The following is a 22,733-nucleotide window of genomic DNA, read 5'->3' as shown; positions in this document are numbered from 1 at the left end:
AAAGATCGAATTCCGTTTTTAAAATATGATCTGAATTTAATCCTGAGCCTCAGAGTCAAGTAGTCAGTGAATTAATATGTATGAATTGCCTCTCACGCTTTCACTGAGATACCAGTATTTCAGCTTCATAACTTCCAGGAGGCTTTCAATTTCTTTATAATTTAAAAATATTCCTCCAAATTAGTAGTAAAGAACATTTTTTTCTTAAGTGTATGCTTGTGTAGAGAGAAAAATTTGGTGTAAGTATTCTGGAGAAACAAGTTATTCTGGTGATTCTGATAAAGAAGAAATCAAATCTAACATGGACTTCTTTTCATTTCTTTTTAGTAACAATTTGTGTGTGTGTATATATATGTATGTGTGTGTATATATATAAGTATATATGTGTGTGTGTGGGGGTGTGTGTGTGTGTATATATATATGGAAACCCTGGTGGCGTAGTGGTTAAGTGCTACGGCTGCTAACCAAAAGGTCGGCAGTTTGAATCCGCCAGGCGCTCTTTGGAAACTCTGTGGGGCAGTTCTACTCTGTCCTGTAGGGTCGCTATGAGTCGGAATCGACTCAATGGCAGCGAGTTTTTATATATATATAAAATCCATGCGTGCGTGTATTCTAAGATAAATTTATTGGGTGACATTATTACTGAATTGTTAATGGAATCCCAGTAAGACAAGTCTGGTTCTTTTTCTTTTTTCCCCTTTACTTTTCTCAGTGGAAGATATTTATGTAAACACATTCACCAGGCAACCACATATACATGTTTTCTTTGGAAATAATCCTGTATTACATAAATCTAGTTGCATTTTATTGATTAATATGTAACATTCTAATGAAAGTTTTAAGCAGAGCAGTGGAAGATAAAAAATGAGGCCATAATTGTTGTGGTTAGGTGCCGTCAAGTTGGTTCCGACTCATAGCAACCCTGTGTACAACAGAACGAAACACTGCTTGGTCCTGCGCCATCCTCACAGTTGTTGCTATGTTTGAGTCCATTGTGGCAGCCACTGTGTCAGTCTGTTTCGTTGAGGGTCTTCCTCTTTTTCGCTGACTGTCTACTGTACCAAGCATGGTGTTCTCCTCCAGGGACTGGTCCCTCCTGATAGCATGTCCAAAGTACATAAGACAAAGTCTCACCATCCTTCCTTCTAAGGAACATTCTGGCTGTACTTCTTCCAAAACAGATGTGTTCGTTCTTCTGGCAGTCGTGATATATTTGATATTCTTCACCAACACTGTAATTCAAAGACATTAATTCTTCTTTGGTCTTCCTTATTCATTGTCCAGCTTTTGCAGACATGTGAGACGATTAAAAATACCATGGCTTGAGTTAGGTGCACCTTAGTCCTCAAGGAGACATCTGTGCTTTTTGACACTTCAAACAGGCCTTCTGCAGCAGATTTGATCAGTGCAGTATGTCTTTTGATTTCCTAACTATTGCTTCCATGAGCTGTGAGTTGGCGTTGAGTCAGTGGCAATGGATGTGTGTGTGCTTCCATGAGCATAATACATCCGTTCGTGATGGCAATTAGAAAAGCAGGTAGCAGTATTACTGAAGAAATGGCTTTTTAAAAAAACCTGCCTCTTGGAATGGTCATCAAAAAGTAGCGTAAAATTTTGCTGAGATAGGCTATTTTTCTGACCACCCCTTCTTCACCTTCCCAGGAAGTCATTTTCATTGAGGGGCCACAATAACTCTTAGTGAGGATGATGGGCCACCGTGCCGCTTCAAGGAGAGGAGGGCCAGGCTGTGCCAATGGTGGTTTCAAGGTTGTATCAGTAATGTTTGGATGTAGAGAACATTTGTGTCCCGTGATGCCATCCCTTAGAATGACCTTTGTCATTGACGGATGGAGTGGGTAAAAGAAGAGTGAAGAGTAGTTCCTTAGACTCAGCATAGCGGGATGCTCATTTCTGTGTCTTAAATGATTTATCGTGGCCGCTTTTATTTTTGTAACCTAACCTGTTACCATCGAGTCGATTCCGACTCCTAGTGACCCTGTAGGACAGAATCGAACTGCCCTGTAGAGTTCCCAGGGAGCGCCTGGTAGATTCAAACTGCTGACCTTTTGTTTAGCAGCCGTAGCACTTAACCACGACGCCACCAGGGTTTCAGGTTTCCTTATAGTCAACTATAAATAAGTAATTTAAAATGAATTATCATTCTTGGGTATTACTTTTGCTTTCATTATGAATTAGTTGTCTAATCAGAGCACCTTCCTCCAACCCCCACCCCCAGGTGTCAGGAGAAATTAACCCGCTGGCACCTGCAGACAGGGTTCTAGGGTACATCTGGCATTGGCAGGTGTCATGCTGACAGTCTCAAGAGATAATCCTCCACCTGCCTCTAAGAACTTTAAATAATATATACTCTGGTTTAGATGAGGGAGAACTAAACTTAAAAATGAACGATAAAGTTGTGTGGCTCACTTTTTACTACTAGGGAAATGTTATTACAGAGGCTTCAGTCTAAAGTTGCAAATATGAGTTGTCTTTATGCTGTTGCGTAACACATTGTCCTAGAATGAAAGAAAGCTAGCTAATTCATAAAATTAAGATGCCTTTTTTATTGAACTATTTAAAATGTCTAAAAATTTCGTTTTTACTCACATGACTCAGATAAAATATAATGATTGCATGGTTTTGGGTTTCAGAATTGCCTTTGCTTACTCTTTGAAGGTGAAACTTCTGTTTTCAGTTTTTGAAATAAAAGAAACGGAGTATAACTTTAAAATACCTGTTTGTGTTGCAAGGTACTACTTTACAAAAGTACAGGAAAGAAAATGTTTCCTTTTAACTTCTTTATCAAGAGTTAAATTATTTAGGTCTAAAGACTGAAAAACATCTTAAAACTTAGGATTCGTTTGGGTTATTTCAACATATTTGCCCTTATTAGAGCATATGTTATAACCTAATTAAGTTTTGAATATTTGAACTTCTTATAGATAATGAGATATTGATTTTCTAGGCTGTGTGGTCCGAAACAGTGGTTTAGAATCTAAAATTGATTATTTTAGAAAAGAAGAATAAATCCTTAGATTCCCCATTTAACTTTGTGAATTAAGAAAGAACATCACTGGTATTGCTCAAACAGCAGACCAGCAGTTACCTTTACACTGAACAATACGTTGTAATTTGGAATCAGGACACTTCCATCGTAGTTTATTTACTGTTTATAGCCTCTGGTTTTTAAATAATTATGGTATAGTTGTGCGTCACTTAACATCCACGATAGGACATTACATGATGTGGACGTCATGTGAACATGCCTAATTGCAAGCAATAGCACTCATTGATCTTCCACTTCCGTGTTGTTTAATAATCTTTTGTTTCATTTCCAGATTGGTAGTTCTCTTTTGCCTCTTAAACTGCCACAGATTCCTCAATGGAAATTTCAAACCTCTGCTTTTCTCAAGTGTTGCGTCTTCAACTCTCTTCCAACTCTCGGCCTAAATGGAAGCATGAAACCAACAGCTGCATAAATTTCCTCCAGTTATAGTGAACTCCTTTCATCTTCTCAGGAGTAATTTATCCTATAAAGGAGAGACTAGAAAATAGCAGATGCCAGTATACACATGGACACTATGTCGGTAAATGTAACACAGATACATATATACACACACATGGTTTTTTCACATTGCTTGACCTTTCAGCAGCATTTGGAAGTACATATCTGAAAAAAAGAAAAAATCATGAACCTCCACCTGTCATTCTGACTTCTCAGGCTCTTACATGTTTGACTACCCCTTTTTATTCTGGTACGCAGCCACGGACGTACATGCAGTCAGATGTTGCCTGAACGGACGTTATGTGGCGTATTACCATATAGGATTTTATATAAAAGCATTGTGTGTGCTAATTGTATTGTTCTTGGGTAAAGATACAGGAATTTTAATAAGTGATCTGACTTTCTGCTAAATGCCTGAAACATGATTATGTGGGAAAGCTTTTCTCTTTGATTTTTTTCATGTCATTTCAACCCAGCTGATCACAAGAATTGGGTCAGACTGCCAGAAACTTAGGTTTGTGAAGGAGATGGAACAGCTTTCCAGGGACAAAGAGAAATGAAATCACTTTCAATGAAAGAAAGATGCCTCATTACAGTCAGCAACAGCAGTTATTGACAGCTATACTTCCTATTAACAAGGCGCATTTAACTAAGAGTTTGGCTGTTGGATCTTTGGACTTGATCTAATTTGCTAGCATTAATTAGTTTCTTTTGAGCACAGACACTTGGTGCTCACAGCTATAGATTTGGAGGGCTAATTAGGATAGAAAATTGAACAGAATGGGGTAAGGCATTAACCTTCAACCATTACCAGCTGGGACACTGATAAAGACCACAGAGCCCAAATGCTCCCTATTGATGTGAAGAGTACCCTAATGAATATCAATTTCAGCCAGGTTGCTATATTCTTACTAGTTCTCTCTTCATTATAATTTTTTAACCAGCTTCCATGATACCTTAATTATCTATATGCTATTGGTGTATATCCACTGATTTAATCTGAGTTGCACATTTTACCTTATGTTTAAACACGATCAAGTTTGTCTTAAGCAGCAGAAAACATTTAGAATGTTTCATCTTCATGGGCCATAGTACTTTAAAATATAATTTTAATCTACAATGACATGATTCTAATTGTACAGTGACTTTGTATAAAGTCACCATAAGTTCAGTATAATGAAGGCTATACAAGAAAATCTCAGCTTTTGAATGATAATTAAGCAGTGTTTGCATTACTAAATTGGGGTCAACTTGAGAATCTGACTAAATAAAATATACTTTTTTTTTTTTCTTTTTGAAGAGAAAACTAGTGCTCCGCACCTTTCTCTTTGGAACTTTGGGTAGTAGAGGTGGCTTAGTTTACAGACTAGATACTGATAGACTCAAGAATGCTGATCTTTAATGTGTGAACTTTGACAAAATTAGCAAGAATTGAAGGAAAATGCTGGGATGTACCATCTCTCTCTTATTTCCACTCTCCCTCCAAAAAAAGCCAAAACAGAAATCTGCCAAGTGTGATGATAGAGTCATTGTTTTTTTTTTTTTTATGGATCTGAGGGTAAGCCAGCTTGTGTTTTAGGGAGATGATTTGGTTGATGACTTTGGGAGAGTGCTTTCAGCTTTGTGACTATGATTCATATTATATCTTCATAATATTTTTTGAAATATTATTTGCCACGGATATTGGTAAATTATACATTCTAATACTGTAAAATTTTCTCCTAGAAATAGGGCTCTCAGAAGAGCAAGAGTAAGTAAGTTGCTGTGTTTTATAAAAAGATCTTCATTTCTTGACTCTTATGAGTTGCAATGTTGGCCTTTGATGTAGTCTATATTTTGGACAATGAAGTTTGCTTTAAGATTACTGAAAGCCCATTTTTCTTTTTGCTATGCCAGATTAAGACCAAAAAAGTATGTTGTCCTTGGGAGTGACCTGGAACTTTCCTTAACCTAGGTATATTCGGTTGACTTCTTTCATTCCTTGACCCTTCTTCTTTTACCTTTTTTTAATGTTTCTTTCATATCAGTATCTTCTGTTGCTGTCTTTGATATCCTGACCAATATCAAAAAGGCGGGTCATAGTCATGAAGGAATTATGTAAAATATAAGGAAGCGTGAATTGTTTCTCTGAAACACCACAGAGCTACAGCACAGAAACTTGGTGGAATCATGTGCCCGTATTCTTTCGTCTGCCACATGCAACTGAAGTATGTTACCTTTTACTAGACTCCAAAGATACGTGAATTGACAAGAAAGAAAATCAAATTAAGAATGGTTAGGATATTCTTTAGGTGGTTCATAAGCAGAGAAAATCAGAACAACATTAAAACAAATTGGAGGGCTGTCAACTTGATGGCAGTGAGCTTGTTTTTTTTTTTTTTTTGGTGATGCAATGGTTAAGCACTCAGCTGCTAACTGAATGGCTGGAGTTTCAAACCCACCCAGCAGCTCCGTGGGAGAAAGACCTGGCCATCTGCTCCTGTGAAGATTCTACTTTTCCCGTAAAGTAGACAGCCCTGTGGGGTAGTTCTCCTCTGTCACATGGGATCAGTATGAGTTGAAAATTGACTCCGACTATATTTAGTCAAAATAATCAGTAGTCAAAATAACCACCTATGTTACACAAACCTGCTCCAAACTCCTCATTTGTTGTTTGAACTGTGCCATTAACATCACATATAAACTGTATTTTCCATTTACCCAGTTCACCAATGTTAACTAACATTAAAGTGAGCGTATGGCATGTCTATAGACTGATATCCAAATATATGAATATCTTCTATATAAAAGGGTATGTCAGGTATTCTAAGAAATAAAAATAGGCAAAAGACACAGTTCCTGTTCTTTGAACTTAACACTGCACCATGTTGGGGGTTCCCAAGATCACTCCTTGTTATTGTTAGGTGCTGTCCAATCAGTTTTGACTCTTCGCGACCCTGTGTACACAGAACAAAACACCGCCTAGTGCTGCACCATCCTTACAATCGTTGCTGTATTTGAGCCCGTTGTTGTAGCCACTGTGTCAGTCCATCTCATTGAGGGTCTTTCTCTTTTTTGCTGATCCTCTACTTTATCAAGCATGATGTCCTTCTCCAAGGACTGGTCCCTTCTGATAACACGTCCGAAGTATGTGAGACAAAGTCTCACCATCCTGGCTTCTAAGGAGCATTCTGGCTGTACTTCTTCCAAGGACCACTCCTAGGCTCCTTGCTTTGTTAGGAAGACTCAAAGGACTAAGTATATAGTTGTACTCTGGGCTGAGGTTTATTACAGCAAAGAATACAAAGCTAAGTTAGCAAGGGGCAAAGGTCAGTAGGGCAAAGTCCAGATAAAACCAGGTGCAAGCTTCCAAGAGTTTTGTCTTAAGAAGTCACTTTGGACCAGCTTAATTCCTCTAGCATCAAATTATAGCAACATGTATAAAGTGTTACCTGCTGGAGAAGCTCTATAGAGACTCAGTGCCCAGAGTTTTTATTGGGAGCTGGTCACAGAACACCTCTGTCTAGCACATACCAGACACCCAGAAGGAAAGTATTCAGCATTTGTTGTGATCGAATTGTGTCCCCCAGAAATAAGTGTTGTAAATCCTAATTCTTTAACCTGTAGTCATAATTCCATTTGAGAATGGGTCTTCTTTGTTACCTTAATGAGACAGTGTTAGTATGGGATATGTCTTGAGTCAGTCTCTTTTGAGATATAAAAGGAGCAGATTAAGCAAGGAAGAAAAGCAGAAATGGGGCAAGATAAATGGCACACTACAGGAAGATTACCAAGGAATAGAAACTCAGACAGACAGGGACCTTCCTCTAGGGCTGACAGAGAGAGAAAGCCTTCCCCTAGAGCTGGCACCCTGAATTCCGACTTCTAGCCTCCTAACTGTGAAAAATAAAATTCTGTTTGTTAAAGCCCCCCACTTGTGATATTTCTGTTATAGCAGCACTGGATGACTAAGACAAGAATATACTATATTGTCTGCTCAGTTTAGACAAAATGAGTCACTCTTACCACTTAGGGAATGGTGAGAACACTTCCGAAGTTCAAGTTCTTAGATGCCAGCCAAAGGCCAACCTTCCGAGCAGACCTTTCTAAACATTAGCAGTCTCAAACTTGCTATGTTAACTCTTTTCTGTACATGGACATAAACCCAATAAATGTTAATTGGCAATAGGTATTTGTGTGTACCCATTTGGGTTGATGTCATACCAATGTCAACTTGAGTAATAGACTTAATACCAGTCACAAATACAGCGGAATCATCCTTAAAGTAAAGGCGCTGAACAAATATGTAATAGTCATTATTCATTAATTTACGTTTGTTACATTTGTTAACTTATGCTTCTATTGTAGCTCCTTAAAGTGGCTTGTTACAGTTGTTATATCTGAGTAACAGGAGCAATTTTGGAATAAAACTATGTGTGATTGGACATAAATACTCTTGAATAAAATAGCTGGTGGTTTTTTTCTCACAGAAAGATGTGCAGTATGTTTTAGGTTCAGAAGTAAGTGAAATCTTTTAAATGCTAAATCTGTAAATGACTAGATTATCAGGGAGATTTGTCAGGTCAGCTGAATATAATACTTTAAACAATTTTTATACATCTCATCTTTGAAAGTATAAGTCTGTGAAAAATCTACATTTGAACACAAAAGCAAAGAATTTTATGGCTTGAAACTTAAATATTATGAGCGTGAATAGATACTGTTAATGTGAAATATGAGTCGTTCTGCCAGTACTTCATTAGCGGGTTTTTTTACTATATGGTCTTCATAGACATCAACTTTCAATTATTTTGTTGTAATATACCTAAATCCTTTCATCTCGTGAGAAATTAATCCAGAATTAAATACAGTCTTTAAACAGTACCATGGCGTGCCCTGTACGTGCAACCTGAGTACAAGATCACGCGTGACTTAAGCTACCTGCTGATCCTCCAGTTGTAATTGGCATTCTATCTAGATAATCAGGGCCCAATACTGGGAAACTCTTTGCAAACACTTGCAAATAATTCTATTTTAACTGAAATACTGTCTTGTGGAAATCTTGTATGCCCTTTGGAAAAATAAAGGAGGTTATTTGGTATGTGCAAAACTTGAGAATGCATAGACCGGTAGATTTAGAACTGTTTTTTAAAAACTGTTAGTTTTCTAGAGGGGCTGTCATGTTCAAGGAACACCGAAAGTGCATGTGGTGGTTCCAGTAGAATGAGGGAGAGGGGAAAAGGAGAAGTTCGGAGAAGCATTGGGGTAGTTTCATTTAGGATCTTGAGGAGCCCTGATGGCTCAACAGGTAGCGCTCAGCTGCTAATCGAAAGCCTGACAATTCAAAACTACCTAGTAGTTCTGTGGGAGAAAGACTGGTGGTCTGCTCTCTAAAGATTACAGCCAAGGAAGCCTTATGGGGTACTTCTGTGCTGTCACATGGAGTCCGTATGAGTCTAAATCAACTGGATGGCACCTAAAAACAACAACAGGTACTAAGAACGTTGGTTTTTATTGTGAGAAATGGAAAGACATTGATGGCTTTGAGCAATGGAGTGAGCCAGGGTCTAATTTACAATTAAATAGCTGTGTTAAGAGTAGATGGAATGGAGCAAGGGCAGAATCGGGGACACTAGTAAGGATGTGTTTTTGATAATCCAAGTGACAGATGATGGTGGATTGGAAGTGGTGAGAAGTAAGCATATCGGGGATGTATACTGAAGGTACAGGCAACAGGCAAAGAGGTGGGTCCCTATTATTTGTCCCAAGAAAGTAAAATAATGGAGTTGTAGTTAACAGAGATGAGGAAAGCTGCAGGTAGAGTTACTTTATTATCTCATTTTATTTTTTACTGGTTGGTGGACCAGGAGTTTAGTTTTGAGCGTGTTAACTTTGTGGTGTCTGTTAGACGTGTGTTTGGAACCATTGCATTAAACAGTAGTAAAAATTAATTCCTCTTTTGAAGGGAAACAAAGGAGTAGAGTGATTATCCAGTTGTGGTGGTTCTAATATTTTCCAAATGTTTTTGGGTAAATAGTGCAAGTTCTCTACAGTCGTATACCTTTTCAGCTTGTTAATGATTGATTAAAAACTGACATGTTAGTTCCCTGATTTTCCTTTCAACATTTTACATAGACCACTTCCCTTCCAGAACATACCATAACTGCGTTGACTTATTAGTTCAGTAAACTGTTCTTCAATACTGCTATGTGCAGTATATGGTGCTAGGCTAACAAAGACAAGGTTTCAAACTGCAATAAAGGTAGCAGATGACCAACTTAGTATTACATGACTTAATTTATATCAGTGCTGTCATTAGAATCCAGGTATCTTAATTTCCAATCTAGTATTCTTTCCATCATACCGTTTACCGTATCAAGGATAGCAAATAGAGTTCATTTGCACCAGCTGTAATCACGTGGTAATGGCTGCCTGGCCGCTGTGAATTCGAGTCATTTGGAAAGAGTGTCGTCGTATCAATTCGCTGTGTTGGTCAGGAACGATGGATTTGTAAGTAATGATATGCTTTGCTTGGTATTTATTATTTTTGGTCTATATGCTAGTCTCTTTCCAATTGGTACGTTTTCATTGCTGGATTGTGCCTGCTCTGTGCTATATACGCCAGGCTTCATCAACCAGGAATAGTTATTTTCTTCCTATAGCCTAAGCAATTTTTAATTTTTTTTTTCAGGGTTTATTTTTAATTGTTTTCTGTGGTACCCTACGAACTGCAGGCCATTCATTTACTCAGAAAAGATACAGTCATACCATAAAAAAAAAAAGATACAGTCATACCATACAGCATAGTAAATGAGTTAGGTGTTAAATATTTTATTTTTATAATTTATAATTAACAGTATCTACTTCTTTGATATGTAGTTTTTACTGAAATTGAAACTTTTTTATTGATTTTCTTTACCTTATAAATTCTTATGAAAGATAAAATTAAACTATGTGGCACATGTAGTAGTGAATTTTATGAAGGACCAGTAACAAATGTGAACATGCTCGTATGCTAAGTAAAAAAAAGTAAAGAGCAGGATATAAAATCATATACATTGTATAGTCCTGCTTATGAAAAAACATATTTTTGTGTGTAGGAAAAAAGAAATACATCCAAGTTTAACAATAACTAGAAATATGGGAGAAGAAAGGTGAGTTATAGGTTATTTCTCATGTGTTGTTTTCTCATATTTTCCAAAACGAAAATAAGTATTTTTCTTAGCTAAACTTTTTTATCTTATGCATACACAAATTATAAATGTCCACCTTGATGAATTATCACAAAGTGAACTTAGCTGTGTAACCGCTATCAAGCACAATAAATAGAAATTGACCAGATCCGCCTTCTTTGTGCTCATTCTCAATCACTACCCCCTTCCTGCCGCCAAAAGGTAACCACCATTTTGACAGCTAACTTCGTGGATTTGTTTGCCTGTTTTTTAATTTAAACGGAGTCATATAGTATGTGTTCTTTTGTGTCCGGCTTCTGTTGTTCAACATTATGTTTGTTAGCTGCACCCGTGTTGCGTGTAACAGTAGTGCCCTCATTTTCATCTCTGTATAGTACCTTCTCAGACTCATAGCGACCTTATAGGACAGAGCAGAACTGCCCCATCGAGTTTCCAAGGAGCGCCTGCAGGTTTGAACTGCCGACCACGTGGTTAGCAGCTGTAGCACTTAACCACTACGCCATATGAGTCAGAACCGACTCGACGGCACTGGGTTTGGTTTGGTTTTTGGGTGTAGAACCTTACATGGAAATGTTATAAATCATTCCGCCCTTCTACCATGGTGGCGTTGAGGTCATTTCCAGTCTTTACTGGACTAATATAAACCTTCTGGTTTAGGCCTTTTGTACTTAGGTGTGTGCATTTCTGCTGCTTATCTACCTAGAAGTGGGACATCTATTTCAACTTCAGATACTATTGATCAAGGGCCCTGCTGGTTATGAGTATCCAATTTAAAAAATGGGTAGAGGCCACCAAGTTTCACTCTATAAATTATGTATCATTAAGCATGAATAGTGTTTGCCCTCACTTCCATTTGGTTAATTGCAAACCAAAACCTGCAGTGCTGTATTTTACCTGTGACTGTGGTATGATTCGAATTCATAACGGAGGAGCTTCACTTTTGGTACGCCTTAGGTAGCTCCTGTCAGACCAATCCTTCTGCAAATAACTATAAACAAAATGTAAAAAACAACTACCTGAAGGCATTGGAGAGTAAACAAAAAAAATTGGAGAAGAGTCAAACCTTGAATGAAAGGAATGGCATTGGGCGAATCTATGCCATGCAGAGTGGTGAAACTCATTCTCAGAACAAAACAAAATGAAAGAGCCATTGGTCTTGCTGGCTTGAAAAACCAAAGACAGGCCTTGGTGTAACTGCAGGCATTGGAGGGAGCATACATCCAAAGAGGGAGAGGGCCAGAGAAGAGGAGGCTTGTATTCTGCATGTAAACTGCTTAGGCTGAAGCCTGAACTACATACGTGTGGGGCAGATTTCATGTAGCTTAGTGAAGGCCAAAAGAACTGAACCAGAATTTGAGCTGCCACCCACTATTCGTTGGAGGGGATACAGTTTTAAAGTTTGAATTAAGGCAAGTAAACTTACTGCTTAAATGAAAAGGGGAAATTTTCCTCACGAACACATAATGAAGTCAGACTTTCTATGTCATACCATTCACAATATCCAGGATACAATTCAGAATTACTCAGCATACCCAGAAACAGGAAAACGTAACCCGTTCTCAAAAGAAAAGACAAAGGTAAAATCCAAGATAACTGAGTTACTTGAATTAGCAGACAAAGATTTTAAAGCAGCTGTTGTAACTGCTTAAGAATGTAAAGGAGAATATGTTTGCGGTGAGTGAAGAGATAGAAATCTTAACAGAGAATTAGAAGCAATAAAAACAAACCAAATAGATATTCTAGAACTGAAAAATACACTATCTGAAGTAAAAACTTCAGAATAGAATTGACAGAAGGAGTCATGAAGTTAAAAACAGGTAGTAGAAATACCCAATCTACAGAATAGTGAGTAGAAAAAAAAAAAAACAATGAATAGACCCTCAGGGACCTGTGGGACAGTATCATAAGGACAACCTTCATGGAATTGGAATCACATACCTACCAAATGGCTGCAATTAAAACATTGACAGTGTCCATTAAACATAGAAATGCCCTGTAAGCCAGCAACTCCGCTCAGAGTTCTATACAATAAAGAAGGCTTTCTTGTGTATACAAAAGATCTGTACGGTAATACTCTGAGTAGTTTATTCGTAATAGCTAAAAAAAACTGAAAATCGCCTGGTTATCTTTCAGTAAGAGTGTGGCGTAGTCAAATGAAACAAACTTCCAGCAGTAGAGGTGAATCTCAAAACCATTATGCTGAGTGAAGTATAAAAGAGTCCATACGCTTTTACATGATGTTCTAGGCCAGGCAACGTTTATATGATGGTCTAGAACAGTCAAAAACCGTTTGAACAATGTTGTGCTGTTGAGCCGGGGGTGGGACAGTTATTGACTGAGAAGACACATTAAAGGAATTTCCTGGGGTGATTTTAATGTTCTGGATCTTGTTAGTGATTTGGGTTGTGCAGGTGTATGGCTTTGTTGGAATTCCTCAAGTGGCATATGTGAGATTTGTGTATTTCGTTGTATATAAATGTTACCTGACAAGAAAAAGTAAACCAATACTGAGTTCTGATCAGATGCATAATGAGGTATTAATGAATAAGAACGCATATATAATGTATAATGCTGGTGAGGGCTTGGAAAGGCAGGGATTCACACCACTGGCTAGGGATGTAGGATGTAGGTTGATTGGGTGCAATTCTATGAAAGAAATTCTGTATTGTTAAAATTCAGAGAAATTCTTAAATGTAGTTACCTTTAACCTAAGCAATTCATCTTGTAGGGGTTTATCTTAAGGAAATGATCGGAGTTGTGTAATGAAATATATGTGTAAGCATGTTCAGCACAGCATTACATATAGTATGGAACATCGCCAAAAACGCAGATGTCAAAAGGCAAATTGATTATATAAATTATGGTATATCATATAAAAAAATAATATATATCATTTGCAATCAAAGTAAATACCTTGATTGATACGAGAGAAATCTCACAATATCTTGGTTTCATTCCAGGGCTGGCAAACTACAGCCTGCTGCTCAGATCTGGCTTGCTGCCTGTCTTGGTAAATAAAGTTTATTTGCTTATGTATTGTCTGACTGCTTTTTCACTACAGGAGCCGAGTTGGGTAGTTGCGACAGCGACCATATGGCCCACAAAGCCTAAAATATTTACTGTATGGCCTTTTACAGAAAGTTGGCGGACTCTTGGCTTAGTTTCTTAAAATCTGCAAATTATTATATATGCTGAGGGTCCTTTTTTTTTCACTTTTGTTTTTGAGAATATACACCGCAAAACATTCACCAGCTCAGCCGCTTCTGCATGTGCAGCCCAGTGACGTTGATTACATCCTTCCAGTTGCTCAACCATCCTCACCCTCCTTTTCTGAGTTGTTCCTCCCCCATTAACATGAACTCACTGCCCCCTAAGGTTCCTGTCTAATCCTTCGAGTTGCTCTTGCCACTTTGATCCCATGAGGTTCCTTTTTATGGTAGTCGGAGATATATTTGGTGTAGGTGAAGTACAGGAAGAGCTTACCCAAATTGACTGATTCCATACATTTTTTATGAGCACTTAACTACCTACCAGGCACTGCAGACACACTGTGTACATAGCAGACTCAGGCCTTGTTCTTCTGGAGCCAAAGTGTCTTTAAATATTTAAATTAGAACTATAATTTATACTGTGAAGAGACTTATGAATAAATGTCAATAGGAATTATTTCTAAGTGTTGGGAATAATGGTGATTTTTAAAAAATTTCTCTGTTTTCTAGATTGTTTTTACATTCATCAGTTGTTTTTTATTGAGTAACAGTAATGAGGAAACCCTGGTGGCGTAGCGGTTAAGTGCTATGGCTGCTAACCAAAGGGTTGGCAGTTCATATCTCCCAGGCGCTCCTTGGAAATTCTATGGGGCAGTTCTGTTCTGTCCTATAGGGTCGCTATGAGTCGGAATTGACTCGATGGCACTGGGTTTGGTTTTGGTTTGGGTAACAGTAATGAAGATTGAGTAGATAACCAGACATTTGCTTCTTCAGAAATTAATTTTTTTTATAACATTGCTCTTAATTTGCAGACTTAATGAACTTTATAAGCATTCTTATTAAATATTTATTGATGCCTATCACTTGTTCAGCCCTGGTGGTGCAGTGGTTAAAGTGATCAACTACCAACTGAAAGGTCAATAGTTCAAAAGCAACCAGCAGCTCCGAGGGAGAAAGATGTGGCAGTCTGCTTCCGTAGAGATTTACGACCTTGGAAACCCTATGGTGTTGCTGTGAGTTGAAATCAGCTCCACAGTAGTGGGTACTGGGTATCACTTGATCAGAGGAGCCTTGGTGGTGCAGTGGTTAAGAGCTTGGCTGCTAGCCAGCAAGTTGGCAGTTAGAATGCACCAGCTACTCCTTGAAAACCCTGTGGGGCAGTTCTACTCTGTCGTATAGGTTCGCCATTGAGTCAGGATTGACTCAATGACAACAAGTTTGGTTTGGTTTTTAAGAGATAGGAAGCATCTCAAGTTTGTTCTTCCCCCCTCCCTCTTTTCCTTTCTTTCCTCCTCTCTTCTCTTCTTTCCCTTCCCAGGAGAAGACTTTTTACAGATAGAATTGAAAGTAGATTAATTTGGCAGCGGAATATAAGACAAATCAACAAGTTTGCTTTCTAAATTTTGGTTTTCTGCATTCTTTTTAAACTGGAATCTGTTCGTTAATGGTGACAGGCTACATGTGCAGAGCTAAGGGGGCGCTCCTTTCTTCGGCTGCTGTAGTGGAACCCCTGGCGTGGACTAAACGTGTCAGGCTGCTGTGTGCAGACGAGCTTTAGCTGAAGCATGTTCCTGCTACAGAGTTAGTGTGCCGTGGTCTCTGGTGTTGAAACTTTTTATTATTCTTGTAGGTGTCCATAGTCACCTTGGTTATTCATTGCCTCTGCTAAACAAATGGATTTGTTGTATTTGTCAGAGTTTTAAGTCCAACGTTTTAGTTTACTTTAAGTCTCCAAAGTTAAAGCACAACCCCCTTTGATCCGCAATTGACTAAACAGCTAGACAGCCCAGTTTATTCTCTTAATTTAATGGCAATTGACTTGCTTACATGATCTGAAAGTTCACATTGTCAGGCTGCCTTTTTCCCCTAATGAACACAATCGTTTTACTCTACGTTCTAATGTAATACCCCATGTCCTTACCTTTAAAGTAGATGAACTAATAATCTGTCTACATTGGAGTTTTTCAGGCTTTGATTCTTTACCATAAACCTAAAATTTGGTTTTAGCGATGACCAAACTCACAAACATAGCGTGAATTTAACTCTGCGTCCATATTGTTAGACGTCTTTTCTTACTTCAGCCATCTCTGCTAGCACTAACTTAAAGTTTGAGAAAGTCTGATTTGACTTGACTAAAGTAGATTTGGAGCCGCAGTGGGGCACTGGTTGAGAGCTCTGACTGCAAACCAAAAGGTCAGCACTTTGAGTCCACCAGCCACTCCCTGGAAGCCCTATGGGGCATTTTCCCTCTGTCCTGGAGGGTGGCTATTAGCCGGAACCAACTCGACGGTAATGGGTTTGGTTTGGTCTTTGGTTTAAAAGTAGATTTATTAGGACATATTTTCCTATAAAATTTCCAGCTTATCAGACACAAGTCCAGCTTCCTCTTAGCTTTTCTGAACTTCTCCATGTGTTTGTCACAAAAATATTTCCATAGTTCAGCCTCATACTTACACCTCCCTAGTCAGTAACACTGCCGAAGAACCAGGTCCTGAATAGAACTAAAATGATGAACAGAATCTTTAAAATCGTCTTTTCCAGTATCCTTCATGTAAAACCCTGGGTTAATATCAATAGCATGATTAGAACTCAGTTCTCTCTGCAGTAGCATGTCTTACCCTTTTAGTTGCCTTTCTAAAAGTCTGTTGGCTCCTTGAGCTCTTTATAAGCGGTAATTCATTTCCATTCTAACTGGCTCCTACAGATATACAGTAGTCCTTTATGGTGGTAGAAGATACCTTTATTGGATCCCTATAACCCCATTGCCGTTGTGTCAATTCTGACTCATAGCGACCCTGTAGGACAAACTAGAACTTCCCCATAGTGTTTCCAAGCAGCGACTGGTGGATTTGAACTACGTACCTTTGGGTTAGCAGCCATAGTTCTTAACTCCGGCTCCACCAGGCTCCTTTACCGGATCAGTAGGAGCAATGGTACTACAGCTCAGCACAGATTCATGCAGTCACAGCCCTTGCTTGCTTTTCTCTTCACTCATCTACACAAAGCTCAACTACACTATCCTACAAGAAGAACGAAGGCTATATGTGGAAATTTGAGAACCCACTTAACAGGGAGCTAGATGTTCACTGAACTCTACCGTGGCTCAATACAGAGCACAAACTTAAATTTGAGCCCTGCTGCATCCTGTGCCCTGCCTGGCTTGTCTTTCATAGATTTATTCTGTCCCTAGCGCATAAAATTTAAACTTTGAAAATTAAAATTTCTGATCCTATTGAAGGTTTTCTTAAGCATACTTTCTGACGTACTAGTGTGAGAAATCTGAATGTTTTCTTCTCATTTCTGCCTCAGGAGAGCATACATGATTAATTTACACGCGGTTGAGTTTGCTAAGCAGCTCTTCATTTTCATCAGTAGTCTCTGATTCTCGGAGTGGACCTATTTACTCAGTGTCTCAAAGATTAAGGCTTCATGTCGTTTCTTCTGTGTTATCTTTTCCTTCTGTGTATCTGTGTTGTTCAGATGATCAGATACAAGTTATCATATTCTTACCGTAGAACCTCTGCTCAGTTCAGCCCTTACGATTGCAGTGTGTTTGATGCCTGTCTGTCACACCTAGGCTGAATCAGTGGTTCTCAGCGCTCAGTGTGCATCAGAGTAACCTGGGAAGCTTCGTTTTTTTTTTTTTTTTTTAATATCCCAGTGCTCGTCTCCCCAAGGTGGTTCTAATGTGTAGCCAAGATTGAGAAACAAGGGGTTATCCAAAGGAACAGAGTTGCCCCTTAAAGCAGCATATAGCAAGAGGCCATGTGGATTTTTCTTCTGTCCTCAGGTGACTTTGTATACCTTAAAGTTATATATCTCACTACCTAGGGCATTCTTTTCCATACAAACTCTTTAAGTTGTTCTTTTTCTTCTTGTTGTTGCTATTATTAGCTTTTTTTTTTTTTGTCTTTTTTTTTTTTTTTTTGCTATTTCTTGACCTTTACTTTCCTACTTCCATCTTGGAGGTTAAACTCCTGATTATCTAGACTAGCCTTCAGGTTCTTTTCCAATGAGTCCTTAGCAAGCTTTAGGAAATGGTGAACCCAGGTATGCTCTTGCTGACTTACGCCTTGACCTTTTTTAATCCTGTGAATTAGATGAATTCTCCCTTTCCCACTTCCCTGTTCTGAAAATTATTGACCTCATGGTACAAAAATTTTGCCCTCTTTAGCAGACTGTCTCTTTTCTCTGTTTGGTCAGTACATTCTTTGCTTTGTTCAGCTTCATGTATAGATTCTAATCCAAATGAGCACAGATTGGTTTGTAATTATTTTAGGTTTCTGAGTCCACAGGAGGTGATGTGACTAGTTCACAAATTGAGTGAAGAAAATTACTGCAACATGGAGAAAAAGTGTTTAAAGCATGTGCATGTATCCTCTGCCCTCACCGAGATCATAGCTCTGCCGCTCAAGACAGTATGTAAGGTGTGGTGACCTGGTAACCTGCCCTGCTTGGAAGGGAGGGTTGTGTGGTGACATACAGGTACACACTCACATTCAAAAACTGTTTATGGATTAACTTATAATTTTGTTCCAGTTAGAGCAAACATAGAGAGTATATATACAAACATGAAGGAGCCTTGGTGGCGCAATGGTTAAGTGCTTGCTTGCTAGCCAAAAGACCAGTAGTTTGAACCCACCAGCAGCTCCGCGGGAAAAAAGACCTGGCGATCTGCTTCTGTAAAGATTTTTGTTGTCATTGTTAAGTGCCATCGAGTTGGTTCCAACTCATAGTGACCCTTTGTACAACAGAACGAAACACTGCCTAGTCTTGAGCCATCCTCACAAACCTGTGCTCTGCTTGAGCCCATTGTTGCAGCCAACGTGTCAATCCATCTCTTGGAGGGTCTTCCTCTTTTTCTGACCCTCCACTTTACCAAGTATGATGTCCTTCTCCAGGGACTGATCCCTCCAGATAACATGTCCAAAGTATGTGAGACAAAGTCTTGCCATGCTTCTAAGGGGCATTCTAGCCGGACTTCTTCCAAAACGGATCCATGGCATATTCAGTATTCTTTGCCAACACCAAAATTCAAAGACATCAGTCCTTATATGGTCTTCCTTATTCATTGTCCAGCTTTAGCGTGCACCGTGCAGATTATAGCCTAGGAAGCCCTGTGGGTCAGTTCTGTCGCATAGGATCACTATGAGTAGAAATCTACTTGATGGCACACAGCAGTAACATACAAATATGAGAGTTGATCTTCAAAAAATCTTATTTACATTAAAATAAACAGAACTTTTTTTATCAAGTTATTATTTTTATCGTATATACTGTTGATGTAAATTCTTGTCTCATTCTCTTATGTTACCCTGTTGGCGTATACATTTGAGCCTTATATGTACCCAGTTCCTGAGTTTTACTAAAAAAAGGCTGAGTCTGAAGTTGTGTCCGTTGGTGGCTATACTAACTAGCACTCTTTCACATTGATACGCTAGCTCTGTTTTTGCTACCTCAGTATTTTTGTATGGGTCTATTTGAACATCTATAGTTCTACCTCATGAAGTAGAATGAGCTTAAATAGGCAGTTAGGAAACCTCTCGACATTTTTGACCTTGAAGGAACATTGGTTTCCCTGTACTGGGTTGTAATATAGGGTTAATTACTATTGAGATTTGATTCTTCACCTTCTTTTCCTGTAAATTTTTATATGCCATTTAATGAATGTAAAGTTATGCAAAGCATGTATATTAAATGGACTTGTTAAGTATGTCTTTCTTGTTAAGCAGCTCCTACTGAGAGTGATAATATTCAAATATTCGTTTATGGTGTGTGTTATTTAGGAATATGTTTGTACCATATTCTTTATCTTTGAATTATCGCTCTTAAAAAAAGTACTCCATAACGATATATATTTTTTTCATAATGGTATTTTTCATTAGTGGAGGGAACTCTCAGTTTTCTTCTTTCCGTTTCCCTTTTGTTTTTAAGGAAAAGTTATAAGGTATAAGGAAGTAGGTCATGGTACCTACAAACTGGTTAGGAACTGAAGTATATTATGAAGTAAAAAATTGAAGCTCAGTGGCCCTCTAGGGGTTCAATTTTAACACAGCACATGGAGAAATAATTTGGAGAGATCTTCCGGGGGAGGGCTGTATCTGCTGAAGAGCAGAGCTCTCTGTTACATTTTATGGTAGAGTGTGACTGCAAGTCAGCAGCAAGCTGGTTTTCACTCTAAGCAGTCCCGGGGTTACAAAGATCCAACTCAGGGACAACTCACACCTGCCCTTGAATGTTGCGTAAATTTGCCCTCACTTTGAAACAACCAAACCAACCCCTACTTGGAACAAATTCTTCACAATCACCTTCACTTGCTGGAAGCGCAGCTTTTAAATCTCTGAAAAAGCTCTGAGCCTTTCCTTGCACTAAAGTAAGGCTGGATGAGAATCACTAGCACCTGTTACGACCTACCTACAAATTTGATTTAAAGACAGGAACAGATCTTATTTGCAACCCAAGGACGGCCTGCATTTATTATAAATTCGATAATTTATTGCAAGTGAGAACACGTCCAACACAACCATCGACACATTTTCAAGAATTACTTGGTGGCCAGTGCCCAGATTCCTTTTTAACACCCTTTCGTCTTCTCATTGTCACCTGTAGCACTTCTGGGTCACCTGCCTCCACTTTTCTGGCCAAACCCAGCAGACCCTAGTGAAGTGCTTTCAGGATGTAATGATCATCATGTAACTTGGCCATTTCAGCTTCGGCACCTTTAACTGGCACCTCTGCCTGGATCCGTGAGAGCAGTTCTCCCAGTTTGAAACAGATTTACTGCTGGCTCTCTAGCCTGAGTTGTGTTGCACTTTGCCCTGTTGGTACAGCGGTTCAGTGCTTGGCTGCTACCTGAAAGATTGGTGTTTGTGTAGATTACAGCCTCTGGGTCAGTTCTTCCCTGTCGTACAGGGCCACTATGAGTCGGAATCAGCTCAGCGGCAGTGGGTTTGGTTTTTTTGGTTCTGCATAGCTTGAGATCCAGTTGATTCTTGTTGGAATCTGTTCCAGGTGCAAAGTGCTGTTCTTTGTAATTGCAGAGTTAGACTTCCGCTGTTTTGGTTAAGAGGGAGCAATGTTTTTCGTTATTTAAAAAGACAACTAAACTTCGGTTTGCAAAAATGGAAAATACAGAGCTTATTTTGTATGCAGATATTTAAATGCTTTGAATATTTAAGTCCAATTCTATGGTTATTGAAATACTTTTAGAAGATTTGTGTGTATGTGCAAATACACGCTCTTTTATTCTCTTTGAAGGATGCTGTAAGACTTCACTCCTTTAAACGTTACAGTGTTTTCTGCACCTCTGTAGTTCCATTGAGCTTTACCATTTTTTCCTCATGCTTACGGGAAAATCTCAGTTATTAATGATTTTTTTTCTAATTAATTTGTAATTGTTTTATTTTTACAGGGAAGATTTTATTGATTATTTTAATAGCTGAAACCCCATTGAATTTGACATATATAAAATATTAAATTAATTGGCTATAACCTGTAATTTATAAATTGGTATGGGTCTGTGCTGTTCAGTACTGTGGCCACTAGCCTTAATGGCTATTTAATGTTATATCTAAATTTGTTAAAAATAAATAAAATTAAAAAAATCAGTGTCTTGGTGCACTAGTTACCTTTCAAATGCTCAGTAGCCCAGTGTGGCTTGTGGCTATCATATTGGACAGCACAGATATCGATCATATCCATCGTTGCAGAAAGCTCCATTGGAGAGCATGGCTATAGCTATATGAATCATCATCTTCAGTATGTTTTAAAAAAATCTCAATTCTGATATTTCCCTGTGTAAAATGAACTGAAACATGAGAACATCGTATGTCTTTATAGCATCTTTTATTAAAAGAATATTTTGGAATATTTGAAACTATAACTGATTACCGCTAAGATGGTTTTGCCTTTCTGTTTAGCTTGAATATCAGGATATGTTCTGATTACAAACTAAGTGATTTTAAATGTTTAATAGAAGTTCTGTCTTTCTGAAATACGTAAGCACATCTACTTTATCTCCATCTTGTGGTGGAAAAGTATGAAAATGCTGTTCTTCGGAGTATAGTTAAAACTTATCCGCCTGTATAGTGTTGACCTACCCCTGCCCCTCCCCGTTACTGGGAGTGTGATAGTAAGTGTTTCATGTTTATTTAGAAGATTTGGGGTCCTACTCCAAGAGCCAATAAAAAATAATTTTAGGGAGAATGTTGACGTGTTGTGGGGTTGTTAGCCAGTGTCATAAAACAATATATGTACTAACTGAAATGAGAAACTAGTTCTGTAAACCTCCATCTGAAGTACAATTGAGTAAAATTAAAAAAAAATTTAGGTTATTTTTATAGTTACTATTAAGATGGAAATCCAGAACTGTGAGCGCCACATTCCGTATGTGTGTTGCAGTACTGAAACAAGGGGTATAAACATTTTAATCACGGTTAGGGAAGAAACAAAAGGAAAAGCTTAGGCGGCTTACTGGCAAGTCTAGTTCGTCGTTAAAGAGGATTGTGGTGAATACGTATGCTTATAGGATAAATCCATGAAGTTTCGTAAATTGTTTCTTATTGATTATAATAGTTATTTTTTATAATTTTAATTTTTATAGTTTCAAGTTTTTTAATATGGTCACAGTTCTTTGGGGGTAATTGTAAGAAAATTCTTGGAAGTAAATGAGAAAGCGAGTATTAAAATACTTTGTAAACTGTTAGCAGTCTATCCAAACGTATAATCTTATCTTTTTAAAATATCTACTATGAAATATTTGGTTGGGAGAACCAAATCAAAGGTTTAAGACTATTTCAAATCAAATTTATTTATATCATTCTTTTCAATTTTTTGGTGAGTGGTTTT

At 38.2% G+C, this 22,733-nt stretch overlaps 1 protein-coding gene across 3 annotated transcripts in view; it reads left to right on the top strand.

Annotated features, from left to right (window-relative positions):
* Window positions 1-22,733, top strand: part of CMC1 (C-X9-C motif containing 1) — an 81,295-nt gene that overhangs the window by 21,564 nt on the left and 36,998 nt on the right. The gene's annotated exons all lie outside the window — the stretch shown is intronic.

This window comes from Elephas maximus, chromosome 27 (assembly GCF_024166365.1).
Source record: "Elephas maximus indicus isolate mEleMax1 chromosome 27, mEleMax1 primary haplotype, whole genome shotgun sequence".
In the NCBI taxonomy this organism is placed as follows: domain Eukaryota; kingdom Metazoa; phylum Chordata; class Mammalia; order Proboscidea; family Elephantidae; genus Elephas; species Elephas maximus.
Note: the sequence above shows the minus strand (reverse complement) of the source record. Positions and strands in the feature narration are given on the sequence as shown.